The following is a 14,736-nucleotide window of genomic DNA, read 5'->3' as shown; positions in this document are numbered from 1 at the left end:
CTGTATGTCTTCTTTGGAAAAATGTCTATTTAGGTTTTCTGCTCAATTTTTTCATTGGGTTGTTTGGGGTTTTTATGATATTAAGTTGTATGAGCTATTTATATAATTTGAATAACAACCCCTTATAAGTTCATATCATTTGCAAATATTTTCTCCTATTCTGTAGGTTTCTTTTTGTTTTGTTGATGGTTTCCTTTGCTGAGCAAAAGCTTTTATGTTTAATTATGTCCCATTTTGTTTATTTTTGCTTTTATTTCTTTTGCCTTAGGGGACAGATCCAAAAAACATATTGCTACAATTTATGTCCAAGAGTGCTCTGCCTGTGTTCTCTTCTAGGAGTTTTGTGGTTTCAGGTCTTACATTTAGGCCTTTAATCCATTTTTGAGTTGTGTTTGTGTGTGTGTGTGTGTGTATGATGTTAGAGAATGTTCTAATTTCTTTCTTATACAGGTAGCTGTCCAGTTTTCCCAGCACCACTTATTGAAGAGACTGTCTTATCTCCATTGTATGTTCTTGCCTCCTTTGTTGCAAATTAATTGGCCACAGGTGGGTGAGTTTATTTCTGCACTCTCTATACTATTTCATTGATCTATGTGTTTTTTTGTGCCAATACCATCCTGTTTTGATTACTGTAGCTTTGTAAGGATCATATTCTTGGAAGCTAGTTCTTTCTTCCCTCTTTCTCCCACTGTTCCTCTCTTTAAGACATTAATCAGTAGACAGGATGCTCAGAAACTTTACAGAGGAGTGGAGTACTAAAAATGCTCATCAAAAAGCATGTACCCAGCTAAATAATGATCAGGACCTGACAAATGAAAGCAGCATGCAATGGGATTAAGCATTGTAAGTCTCCTTAATCTCAAAGATAAGGGCTGATTGACCCCAAAATGGTTAAATAGGCAGAGGAGAAGAGACTGAGAATTTAGAAATCAGCTATGTGGAAGAATCTTGGGAAAGCATTGCCTCTCTGCTCATCATTCTTTCATACGTGAAACCCTAGGCCTAGACTCTTCTTCAGCCATAGAATAGCCAAGGCAATATTAGGGAGAGTAGAAAATTCTTCTCCAATTCCCTTAGCAATGCACATTTATTCATTAATATTTAGGAGAATGTTACATATAAAGCAATTTTTTCCTTTCCTATGGATTCAGTTTTCTCATTAAGCCTCATTCACGGTGGGAAGAGCCATTTCCTTCTGACTCACTGTAATTGTGGAGTCACCTTAGCTTGTATTAGCTGTGATGATTAAATACTATTGATGGAAAAAAAACCTCTGCAAGTATGAGATATCTTCAATATTAAACAGGAAAAATTGATTGTGGAAAATGTAACTGTCCCAGGCAGTTACTCATTTCCCCCTCAGGGCAGCACTTTCTTCATGTCTGCATTTTAGAATTTCTTACTTTATATTCTAATTCTGGGGTCAGCAAACTTTCTGTAAAAGGCTGGATTGAAAATATTTTCAGTTTTGCAGGCCAGGCAGTCTTGGTATTTGCTACTCAACTCTGTTGTAGCATGAAAGTAGCCATAAATAATGCATAAACAAATGAGCACGTCTGTGTTCCAATAAAACTTTATTTATGGACACCGCAATTTGAATTTCATATAATTTTCATGTGTCCCCAAATACTTTTTTGTTTGATTTTTCCCCAACTATTTAAAAATATAAAACCATTCACAGCTCTTAGGCCATGCAAAAACAGGTGTTGGGCCAAGTATGACTCACAGGCCATAGGTCCCCTACCCCTGTTTTAATTCATCTATATAAAGCCTTTGAGAGCAACAACCATATTTTTCTCATCTGAGTGAATGATAGTAAGATCATCAGCAATGAATATAAATGCTAAGGATCACAGGAACGTTCAAATCAGTATGAGAAAAGAGAACAGAAAGAAGAACATGGAAATAAATAACTGAAATGTCATATCTTAAGAGTGCCTGCAATTGGACTGTGCTATCTGTGAAAACATTTCTTGATAAGCTATTAGGAAACATTGGCTTTATTTTTCACTTTTAGAATTCAGGTCACAGTTGAACCTGGATTACTCAGCAGTGCTTCAAGGGGCTGCTGCGGCTTTGCCGTGATTAGCATCAGAACTGAAAAGATGAGATATGAGCCATGATGGTTAATGGAAGCAATGGCTTTATCCCATTATCATTCTGCAGGGCAGATGGAGAGAAAACAAATATAAATAGAAAAAAAGAAATTTCAAGCTTGTTTATGTGTTCTGATGCTAGCCTTAGGATTGAAGAGAATTTTCAGAGTAATTCAAATAAGGTTATTTCCTTCTGAGCCTAGGAAAAAACCTTGAGATGAAGAGATTGCTTCAGAGTTTCATGGGGTTTCTGGGTTTCAATTGGATATTTTTAACCACATAGAACTCTGCTGATAACTTGTGGTGTGAGTTTATCTGGTGCCCAGGGGAGAAATGGGCTCAGTGCCCATTCAGAAAGTTTCTACTTGTTACTGTCCTGATCACCACAAACACATTCTTTCCAAATGAATAATAAGATCTCTAGGAGAGCTAATGCAAAGCATAAGACCAAATCATTTTACTTTCAGAACTATAAACTTTTTTTAAAAATCACACTACTGCAACTAGAAATTATTAATACAAATGAGTGCCTATCTACAAGTCTCAGAGCCTCTAAAACTTGGGCCACGTGAAAGCACTCTAGACTACTTTCTTTTTTTTAAATTTATTTTATTTTTGGCTGTGTTGTGTGTTCATTGCTGTGCACGGGCTTTTCTCTAGTTGCGGCGAGCAGGGGCTACTTTTCATTGTGGTGCATGGACTTCTCATTGCGGTGGCTTCTCTTATTGCAGAGCATGGGCTCTGGGTGCATGGGCTTCAGTAGTTGTGGCTCTCGGGCTCAGTAGTTGTGGCTCTCAGGCTCTAGAGTGCTGGCTCAGTAGTTGTGATGCACGGGCTTAGTTGCTCCGTGGCATGTGGGATCTTCCCGGACCAGGGCTCAAAGCCATGTCTCCTGCATTGGCAGGCAGATTCTTAACCACTGTGCCACCAGGGAAGTTCTAGACTACTTTCATTCCAGTAGGAAAAATCTTAGAATTACCAAGTTGGAATAAATTTTGGATATCATGTAGCTCTCCTCAACATTTATCAGAACAAGGCTTAGGTCATTTCAGGTGAAAGAAAACCCCAAGCACCCTCCATGTACATTAGATCTTCTGTCCCAGTATTTATGGTCCTCCCACGCCGTATATTATCCTTGTGCCTAATTTACATCCTAAGAGGCAGTTCATCTGCTAGACCCATTTTGCCAGAAACTCATGGATGATTATGCCAGTCCACAATACCAAAAACTGAGGAAAGAACTTTGAAACTTTTGTTAAGTTTGTAAAAATTGCATAAGGTTTTTTCCTCCCTATGCATTGGTGATTAACTAAAGCATGCGGAAGTGTGCTATAGGAAAGGCAAGATATGACTCATAAAAAGCCAATCAAAAAGCTTGGTCCTGGAACACTCCTCTAGCCTAGAAATTGAATTGAAGTGAAAAATAAATTTGGTATGTTTGATGTCATTCAGGAGTAATCAGTTTTGTATCTGCAGCTTTTTGTCTGGCACTATATAAGCTCATTTCGACCATCACGTAACGAGAGTTCTTTCACCTTCCCTAAGCCAAGCACTTCTGCCTCCTCTCTTCCAACAAACAGCTCCTCCAACAGCAAACATACACTGAAGCCTTGCCTGCGTCCTCTGAAAAAATGTGAGGCTCTCTTCCTAAATCAGCCTGCTCTAAATATGTATTCCCATGATTCTAATTTTTCCACTAGAGTAAGTAAATGTCTGCTAGAGTAAGTAGATTATGTCACCCCTTTAATGATAGAATATGAATAGTTATTCAATCAATGGAGCTGTTAAATGCTTATTATGTCTATCTTTATACAAATATTATGTCTTGGATTAAATTTAGGGTAGTGCAGGCACTGAGTTTAGTTTCTTTTGTGTCCCAGAGTTGTCCCTAGACACTGTCTTCAGGGCTGACCCTTTGTATTGTCAGTCAGTTCACACGCTGACTTCCAGAAGACCCTTATATATTTCTCCACCTCAAAACTGACCAACTTGTAGCCTCTTTGTCAGGACTCTGCTCTCAACCAGCTGTCATTTTGGAAGGAGCTGTGATAAGTAAAATGATGTTAATAGATATTAATGTCTTCACATAGCACTTTTTCTGGAATACTGTACTGTAATCAAGATTATGTTGAAGAGAATTAGAATGGCAGGAATGAATCTATATCAGAGCTGGAATTGCAGGCCAAAGAGTGAGAGACTTTTTAGCCTGAGAGCTTTCTCAGGGCTCTCATATATAAGGAGATAGGCACCTCACTTGTCACCAAAGCTAATCTAAATAGCCCAGCCCAGGGAAATACCTTAATACACAATCTTGATAGGAATGACTATATACACAATGTAAATAAAATTATTCATGGCAAATAGTACACGTGGCAAAAATTTTATGATTGTAAAGAGCCTCTTATAATAATTATAAATAATAGGAAATCTTGCATGCAGGGGTCCCCAATCCCCGGGCCGCGGACCAGCAGCGGTCCGCGGACTGTTAGGAACGCGGGCCTCCCAGCAGGAGGTGAGCCGCAAGCGAGCAAAGCTTCCTCTGCCCCTCCCCATCGCTCGCCTTTCGGTCTGAACCATATCTGCCCAGCACCCCGCCCCGGCCCCAGCCCACCACCGGTCCACAGAAAAATTGTCTTCCATGAAACCAGTCCCTAGCGCCAAAAAGTGTGGGGACCTATGCTTTAATATATATGGAATTTACTTAAATAATACTGTAACTATCCAAACTTCATCATATTGGCCATATGCTTGAGCTATACATGAGCTTATGAGCATAATTAGTCAATTCATGAATTTCAATTTCACTTATACTTTTTTTTTAATTGAAGTATATTTGATTTACCACTTATACTTCTAATACCAAAACTTAAAGTAAACAATTTTTTTCTTGCGTAAGTGGTTCCACCTTAATTAGGTCATTAATTGCAATGAGAAAGGAAAATATATTTTCCTTTCAAGTAGCTCATGTTTCAGCCAGGCTTGGATAATATGTTTCTGCATGTGGTCTCTAATAAAGGCATAAGCAAATATTGCTTAAATATGTGCTGCAGCTAAAGACAAAACAGTGGACAATTACCATGTAGAAGAAAGGAGTTAGAAAATTCGTGAGTCAGGGTTCAATGTATATTTCTGTGAATAAAAGGGCAAACAATTTTCAGGTTAAACAAAACCATTTGCCTTTACTACAGATATAAATATTTGAGAATATTAATTGAACTTGAGTCACTGCTATTAAACTACTATGAGCACCCAAAATTTTAACGAAGACAGAATATTTTTGCGTTAGATAAACCTATGGTTAGTAATGAGGAAAGACCTGTAACTGAATTCTAAGTTATAAATGTATGTAGTTTTTCCCCAGATGCAAGTAATAAGAATTCCTGTTTGTTTTCTTTGTTTTTTTTTGTTCATGACATAAACATCTAAGTTTTCAGGAAGAATTTAGAAATGTCTATAGAAAAAGAAACATCATTGCTATAACTGCTTTTCCTAAGTATGTATCCAAATATTTAAAGGGGTTGGCTGCTCACATTTTTAATTATATCCACTGACTTTTGTGATTAGAGAAACTGTTTCTGTTGGAATTCACCATTTATTGCTTACAATGTCTCACTTATTCTCACAGATTCATTTAAAAGGCAATTATTTTAATAATCACTTTATAGTTGAAGGAACTAAAATTGGGAGAGCATATAAGTCTCTCTCTCTCTCCACGTAAGGAGGCAAAATGACTTGCAGAGCAAAGAAGACAATTTGACCCTTCTGAATGGAAATGTAATGGTGAAATCTGCTAGGAAACACTGTTTTCTGCCTAATTCTTAAGATACTTGGATCCATTCAGGCTTGTTTACTGTCCGTGGGTGCATGGGACATCAACAAACAGGCTCATGGAAACCTAAAAGAAAAAAGAGCACATACCCTAACAGTGTGGCTGTCGTTTCTAGATCTCTTACCAGAATGTGGGAGGGCTGTAGGCCTGGTGATAGGGCCAGAGACCAGAGCTGACAATTGGCTGTGGCTCCCAGACCCCTTCAAGGTCCCTGGGATGTGGGTAACAGCAGGACAGGAGCATCCTTCATTCAGGCTTAGCTCACATCTTCCTGGAGTCAAGGGACACAGACTCCTTCACAGATATTATATCAAGTAATTCTTACACAAGCCCTGCCAGCTAGTTGGTGCTACCACTCTAAGTGTACTAACCAGGTTGACATGACTCACTATACCATTAAACTCTAATCCACACGCATTCAGTAATTACCAAATAAACCTTTAGACTTCCGATTATAGGGAATAGAACAGGTCCCTTTTATATAGCATGCTAATGATTCATATTTTCAGGCCAGGAAGGCAAAATTGACATTTTGAAAAAGATTATGTTATATCTGAAGGACTTATATTCCACCAGGATGGCAAAGGGAAATTCTCTGTCACCCCAAGGCCATGAAGTCCCAGCTCTCTCCGTGATTTTCATCTTTAAAAGGTCCATCAAGGCAGGGTAGTGTTAATAATGTTCCGTTTCTCCTCCCTTGGGGAAAATCTGCTGAGGAACCCTCAAGGCCTGAGGTGCTGCGGTGTTGGACAGAGCACGTCACTTCTTGACACTGGCATTCTGAGTTTACTTTAGAAGATGAGGCTACACCTCCTCAGAGAACCTTCTACTGCAGCTGATTGGCTGCACACTTGCCATGTGGTTGTGTCATTCAGGGTCTCATTCTCTTTTCTACATGTCCACTGGCACACACATGAAAGTACAGAAACCCACAAGATGCACTCGTGTTTGAGCCAGGTCGTAGATCCTCAGAGGACTCAGAGGGCCTAAGGAGAGGTGGTGCTGAAGGGGGCAGCGGAGGCCGGGGAGGGAGTGTCACATCCATCACAGCTCCCATCTGAAACACTTCTGGGTGAGTGTGTGCATTTGTTCAGGTGTGATGAGAAGTGGGAATCATATAACACTTCATTTATGGATTTCACAGCACTGCAATGGGAAAGTGAAAAGTTTATTCACAGGAGTCTCACAGAAGTTTTCTTTAGACTAGTTGTATTCCAAGAATGTATTTCACCTAAATATCTTGAATAGTGGTGCAAATGTTAGAATGGAGAGCATTACTTGCTTCACGTGAGTGTATGATAAACACACACAAAGTCTTAAGAATTTCAAACATATACAGGGACGTTGTAAATCAACTATACTCCAATAAGTATTTTTTAAAAATTAAAAAAAAGAGGCCAAGCCAAAAAAAAACCCACAACCATATACAGGGGTATGAATAAAAATACCATCAGTTCAAATAGAAGTATAGTGTGAATACAATATGTAATCATATATATGTATATTTATGTATAGATATGCATCAATATATATCTTGATTAGTCAAATCATCTTATTTTAAAATTGGCGGGGCCATCCAGCCTCCCTTTTCCTCCACAACGAACCTAGAACTTCCGGATTAAAGGGCAACCAGGAACTTGAAATCTCCTCAACCACCTTCCATACTCTGGGATTTTTAAATTAGATTCACAATTTGTATTCCAAAATATCACATTTCATGAAATCATCCTTTACAACCCAATCCAAAGTGGTACTGCTAACAACAAAGTCATACACTAAGCAGGGATACCTTGCTCCTTGAGGGCACACACAAGGACACACAGACACAGACACAGGGACACACACTCATATTAGTGAGACGCTCAAGTGCCTTTCCCATTGGGAGTGAAAATACTTGCCCCTCTCAACCCCACCACTGAGCACTGCTCGACCCTGGGGGAAGAGGGAGAAGAAAGAGGGGTTAGAAACCCTGGACCTGACTGAATATTTACCCAAGAGACTGAGAAAGAATCTGCAAGTAACCCAGATTACTTAGCAGTAACTAGATAGGGACTTCCCTGGCCGTCCGGTGGTTAAGACTTCACCTTCCAATGCAGCGGGTGCGGGTTCCATCCCTGGTCAGGGAGCTAAGATCCCACATGCCTCGCGGCCAAAAAGGTGAAACATAAAACAGAAGCAGTATTGTAACAAATTCAATAAAGACTTTAAAAATGGTCCACATCAAAAAAATCTTTTAAAAAATTAAAAAAAAAGAAGTAACTAGATAAAATTTTTCTATTAGGCAGAATAAGAAACAGAAACCATTCTATTCTGAGTTCAGAATTAAAAAATAAAGTTGCATTTATTTCACATACTTCAGGGTTATGATTATAAGTTATACAGCCAATTGTGTGACTTTCAATTTGATTTACAACATAAGATTCAAAGGTAATATTCAGAAGCTCTGGAAATACAAAATGGCACTCAAAATACTGAGTTGTACATAAGGTAGGAGTTTTGCTGGGTGAATGCAAAGCAGACTGTATTAAAAACTCTTATGTCTTTAAAACCAAAGTTCAATACCTATTTTAATCTATATGCTTGTAAAAGTTACTGTCTGATAGCATCATAGTGGTCTTGTCCTCATTGTCTATCTTCAAGCAAATAAAAAGGATTAGAGGATATGTTTTCAAGACAAATGAAAGAGACTATGCAGAATCACTCATGACAAATAATGTTTTCTTGAGGATAAACCGCAAAAGATATCAGCTAAGAAATCCATCTTTTAAATCCGATGTTGGGATTTGGGATATAAAACATAAACACAAGAATTACTTTGTCATAGGGGGAAATGCAAGTTCTCTGAATAAGCAATTAATTCAGGTAAAATGCAACTGAAATATTTCTGATCTTTCCCAATCTGTGAAAATAAACTTAAGATGATTTTTCCTCTAATAAAACAAAAATGGACTTTGAACTTCATTAGCAACTTCTATAAATGAAAGTAAAGAAACATTTTCATTTCAATAATTCCCATTAGTTATCATTATTTCATCTGTCAACTCCCAATACAAATTTAAGGAGGGAAGACTTTAATAAATTGAATAGATTAACTTTGACAGCAGTGTTCAAATTGTCTGAAAGACAGCATGGATCAAAGTCAACTGAGAAGAGAATATACTCACCAATATAGGTATGGAGGCAGGTTCTACATACTGGGAGTCGTTGCTTCTAATGGGACTATGGCATGTCTTCCTGATGTGCTGAGGCGGAAAGAAAAAGCAATATCTCATCTACGAAATTTTGAAAGACATTTTCCAATTCTATTATCGTTCTAAATGCTTACATATTGTAAACAACTGACTATAGTTAAATTGAGTAGCATTAATTTATGCAAAATATACCAAAACAATTCAGTAACTGCATTTTTTTTTTAACAAAATCACTGAAATTCTAGATCTTAAGATTAATAAATATAGGGACATATTTTTGGAGTAAACCATGTGAGGAATGATTCAATCAGACAATCTCCAGGATTGAACTGAGAAGCACAGATTTATGTAGAAAGCCTCAGCTGCCGCAGTGTAAAAACAAAGGTTCTATGCACTTCAATTTAGTTCTCCATATAAAGAACAGGGGATTCCTTAAAGGAAAACTGAGTTACAGACCTTGTCCTATAAGAACCCTGTTCTCACCCACTGCTCCATGGGGGTAGAGTTTCCCAGGCTTCCAGATTTCCTGCAGAGGGTGCCTCTGATACAGTCCTGCTTCCATGATGCAAAACTAATGTGACCTCTTAAAGAGTGACAACCAACGTATTACCAGAAGGATACTCAACCCTTATTGATAGAAAAATAGAATAGAGTCTAAATGATGAGTTATAAAGGAGATTCAGTCGTATTCAGGGAGAATTGTGTTTCCTTCTTCATTCTTGTCTGTGGGAACCACGGGCTCTTACCCAGATTTCAACTGAAAGACAGAGAGCAACTTTTAGTGTAAGCCATAATTTTTAATTATCTCATCATTCATTCTCAGTCATCATGGATCTGGTTTCCTGGGGGGGAAAAATGGCTCTTATGTTTGACAGTATCTGCATTCTTTCCTCTTATTTGATTGATATTTTCGCTGTGTATTAAATTTTACATAGGAAATAATACTCTTCGTGAATTTTGAAGAATTTTTCTAGCTTACAGAGTTGATATGAGCTTTAACACTTTGTATATGACTTGGTTTTCCATCTGGAAGCTTTTAGAATCTACTGTGTGCCCAGTTCTGAAATTTCACAATGATGTACCTTACGTGGGCCTGTTTTCATTTATTGTTTAAGCCTCCTATGAACCCATTTAATCTGAAAATTCATGACCTTCAGTCCCGGGGAAATGTCTTCAATTATTTTCTTGATGATTTCCTATCTTCAATTTCCTCTGTCCTTGCTCTTTATGAATATCTATTATTGTATGTTAGATTTTCTGGACTGTTTTCTAAACTTCTTATCTCCCTTCACCTATTTTCTGTATTTTTAAAAATAAATTTATTTTATTTATTTCATTTTTGGCTGTGTTGGGTCTTCATTGCTGTGCACAGACCTTCTCTAGTTGCGGCGAGCGGGGGCTACTCTTGGTTGCCGTGCGTGGGCTTCTCATTGCGGTGGCTTCTCTTGTTGCAGAGCATGGGCTCTAGGCATGCAGGCTGCAGTAGGTTTGGTTCAAGGGCTCTAGAGCACAGGCTCAGTAGTTGTGGCGAAGCTTAGTTGCTCCGTAGCATGTGGGATCTTCCCAGACCAGGGCTTGAACCCGTGGCCCCTGCACTGGCAGGCAGATTCTTAACCACTGTGCCACCAGGTAAGCCCCCCCTATTTGCTGTCTTTTTGTTCTACTTTCTGATCTATGTCTCTAGCTTTATTTCCAACTCTTCCACTGAGATTTTAATTTTTGCCATCATCTTTTTTAATTTCCAAAAAAATCTTTTTAGTTTACTGAATGTTTTTTCCTAGCATCTTGTTTTCAATTCATGGATGCACTAACTTCTTTTAATTCTCTGGACTATGCAAAACAGGCTTTGGAAGATTTCTTCTTCCTCACTGGTTTCTTTCCCTTCCTTATTGTGTTTTCCCTATCTGTTCTGGTTTTTATCTTCCATCTTGGAGGTCTTCTCTAGTTGGAAGCTCTGAACAAATGTGTAAGATTTGTTGACTTTGAGCTTCGTTATCATGTGATCTGGGTGGACCATTTATCAGAAAACTATGATGTCAGTGACTTTAGGTCTTTTCTCTTAGGTTTCTCAGACTCTCCATAGGAGAACTTCCTAAGTCCCGTCTGAGTGATGGAAGCCCAGTGGGGCACCTAAGTAAGCACTAAGCATCCAAAATGTGTAAATTCACCTAAGCTGTTGTTTTCAGGATGGTTTTCAGGGTGAGGACTGGTGGTCTAAATTCCCATTGCTGCCCCCTCCTTGGCCTTCCCATTTTTGTTGTGGAGTGCATTTGAAATTTGCCATCTTAAAATAATAAATATGAGGAGTGTATTTTCATCTCATTAACCAGATCTAGTCATTGACCCACTTATTGCTCAGATATGATGGAAGGACACATATGATTTCCGTATACAGATGGGAAAACTGTGTCTCAGTGACAGCACAGGGTCTTCTAAGCAATAATCTCCCCTATTGACCTGGGAACCCAGTTAATCAACTTATTTCTCAATATATAACCTTTTTTCCACTTCCAGTGCTGAGGATATAGAGCCAGCAAACTTAAGCCAGTGTTTATAAGCAGTAAGTGTATAAGGTTCATGGTAAATGTTTAAGGTATCTACAAGCTCAACTTTTACTTCCTTTTAGCACTGTTAATCAACAATAGACTTCTCCTTCTTAAAGAAATTAGCTAAGGGAAACAAGATGAAATATAAAGGCTGGTGACAGGCATACAAAATTCTTATATAGTGCTTGCCCTTGAGTCATTTCTGCACTAATTTTTCACACCAAGCAAATTTTCACTTTAGTTATGGCTTCCCCTGTTCCGCATATTTTCATTAATTATGATTTTTCTCTTCTATTTGGTGTTTTCTATTAGAGTTTTTTATTTCCTTTTTTTCCTGCTACTTCTCCAACTCCTTTTTAGAGAAACACCTGTTTCTCTCCTTCATTTACAGAGTAATCTCATGATCAATGACACCTTCTACCCAACGGATCTTCACAATTACCAATAAATCAACCAGTAAATGATTTCTGAGTAGATTAAGTGTGTGTGTGTGTGTGTGTGTGTGTGTGTGTGTGTGAGTGTGTGTGTGTGTGTGTGAGAGAGAGAGAGAGACGGAAGAATGGATAAACCCTGGAAATAAAGCATGAGAGGTATAAGAACACACCTCACGAATGTTCTATGATTGTAGGATTTTTCCATGTAAACCAGCTAAGTGTACGTAAAATGTAACAGAAAATGTGGAAGATATCCCTGATTAAATTTCCTCCACCTGATGCTTCCCCCGAGTTGACATTGTTAGGAATGATTAGCATTCCACAACATCCAAGTTCACAGTGTCGGTGAGTTTTCTCTGAGCTAGGTTAGATGAATAGAAAGTCATTCAGATCCGGTTAATACCGGTAACAAAAATAACATGCTGGCAAGATTTGGGTTCGAACTTCTATCCTTCATCTGCCAAATTTCCATTTTAAATGTAATCAGAATAGACATACTTTTAATATGGAGAGCAGCTTGGTAATAGCTGACATTTCTTGAGCATTCAGTACAAGCCAGGCAGGGTACAGAGAACATGCATTATTATATTTCATCCCTTCAGATCTCTGTTGAGATACTTGTGATTACACTGCATATTTTACAGGTGGAAAAACTGGGTCTTAGATTAATGATGTGCCAAAGGCCATGTAGCCGGAAAAAAGTGGAATCTAGTTTTCATGGCTCCAGTGGCCATGCTCTTAACTATGATGCTTTACTGTCTTTAGTACTGGATAGAATATACTTTCAACAATTAATTCATTAGAAACTCAGGGTAATAGTTTTCTGTGTTTCTCCATGCTGTTTTTTATTAAGAAAACATGATAGAAGATAAGAAATAGAGACATCATCCAATACTGTGAATCCTGCAGCATTCTTCATACCTCAGAACTGAGTCAAGCATTAGAACCACTGCCTCCACTAAGAATATGCATTGATTATATATTGTTGCTGAATAGGAAACACTCCTATATTTATTCTACTCTATTACAACACCTCTGACGCCAGACGGCTGGGTTATCCACACGAAGCAATTCTGACACTAACTGCCTGGATTAATGCAAGTCCCCATAGGTTAAGGGCTCAATCTCACAGGACTGCCACCCCTTCATACATCAGTCACAAGTAGTGGGTCCCCAGGCTACTCACAATTTCTGTCTGCCTCAGCTACAAATCAGAGGTTCCCATGACCCCCTCCTTGGGCTCAGTAACTTAATAGATGGGCTCACAGAACCTAGGAAAACAGTTTATTTAGTATTGCCAATTTATTACAAAGGATATTTTAAAGGATACAAATGAACAGTCAGATGAAGGGGTACATAGGACAATGTCTGGAAAAGTCCTGAGCACAGGAGTTTCTCTCCCCTTCTGTGGAGCTGGGGTGCACCATGCTCCTGGCACATGGATGCGATCACCAACCCAGAAGCTCTCCAGTCCCCATACTTTGGGGATTTTTATGGAGACTTCATCATATAGGCATGATAGATTATTAACTCAGATTTTAGCCTCTGTCTCCTCTCCAGAGAATGGGGAGTGGGGCTGAAAGTTCTGAGCTTCTAATCATGGCTTGGTCTTTCTGGTGACCAGCCCCCATCCAGGAGCCCACCAAGAGTCATCTCTTTAGAACAAAAGATGCTCCTATCAATAGGAAATTACAAACATTTAGGAGCTCTGTGTCAGGAACCAGGTCAAAGACCAAATATTAGCAAGAACTAGGGCAGAGACCAATACGTATTTCTTATTACTTTACAGTTGCATAACAAATTGCTACAAAACTTAGTGTCTTAAAACAATAATAATTATTCTCTCTGACACTTCTTGAGAATCAGGAATTCAGCAGTAGTTTGGGTGGTTCTGCATTTGGGTCTCTGATGAGTTGCAGTCAAATGTCAGTCAAGACTTCCATCATCTGCTTCGAGATGGTTCACTCGCATGGTTGGCAGTGTGGGTGCTGGTGTTGGCAGAACCTCGGTTCCTTTCTACATGGGCCACTTCACAGAGCTGCTTGGGTGTCCTGGAGGCATGGCTTCCCCCAAAGTGAGTAACCCAAGAGACCAAGGTGGAATCTGCAATGACTTTTAGACCTATCTTCAGATGTCACACATTGTCACTTCTACCATATTCTCGTGGTCATACAGGCCATGATTATTTAACCATGATTCATTGTAGGTGGAGGGTACACAAGAACAGTAGATTCCAGGAAGCAAGAATCATTGGGGGCCATCCAGAGGCTCATTACCACAAAGGAAAAAACTTGTTTTGTTTAATGAACACTTGGAAAGCCACTGGGTGTTGGATGTGAGATCCCAAGGGGTTTGGGAGATAATGATAGTCAGTAGTAGAGCAGTTGCCAAGGGGAATGGATCCCTCTGTCCATAGGGCTGTTGTTTTGCTGAGTGGGATATACCAGCTGAGGGTGGGAGTGGTATTACTCCAGAAAGTAGAGAGGTTTGAGGGGGGAAGGGGAAAGAAAGTAGAAATTTGAGGCAGCAGGAGAGAAATTATGGTGAAGTTCTGAAATATTTAATGTGAAATTTTATTGTTTAGATTATTTTTGTTTGGAGTTTGTTTCTCTTTGTGGGCAATGTCAGTTTACTTCCCTG

The sequence above is a fragment of the Grampus griseus genome (assembly GCF_964374135.1).
Source record: "Grampus griseus genome assembly, chromosome: 3".
NCBI classification, from domain to species: domain Eukaryota; kingdom Metazoa; phylum Chordata; class Mammalia; order Artiodactyla; family Delphinidae; genus Grampus; species Grampus griseus.
The sequence above is the reverse complement of the archived record's forward strand: the minus strand, read 5'-3'. Positions refer to the sequence as shown.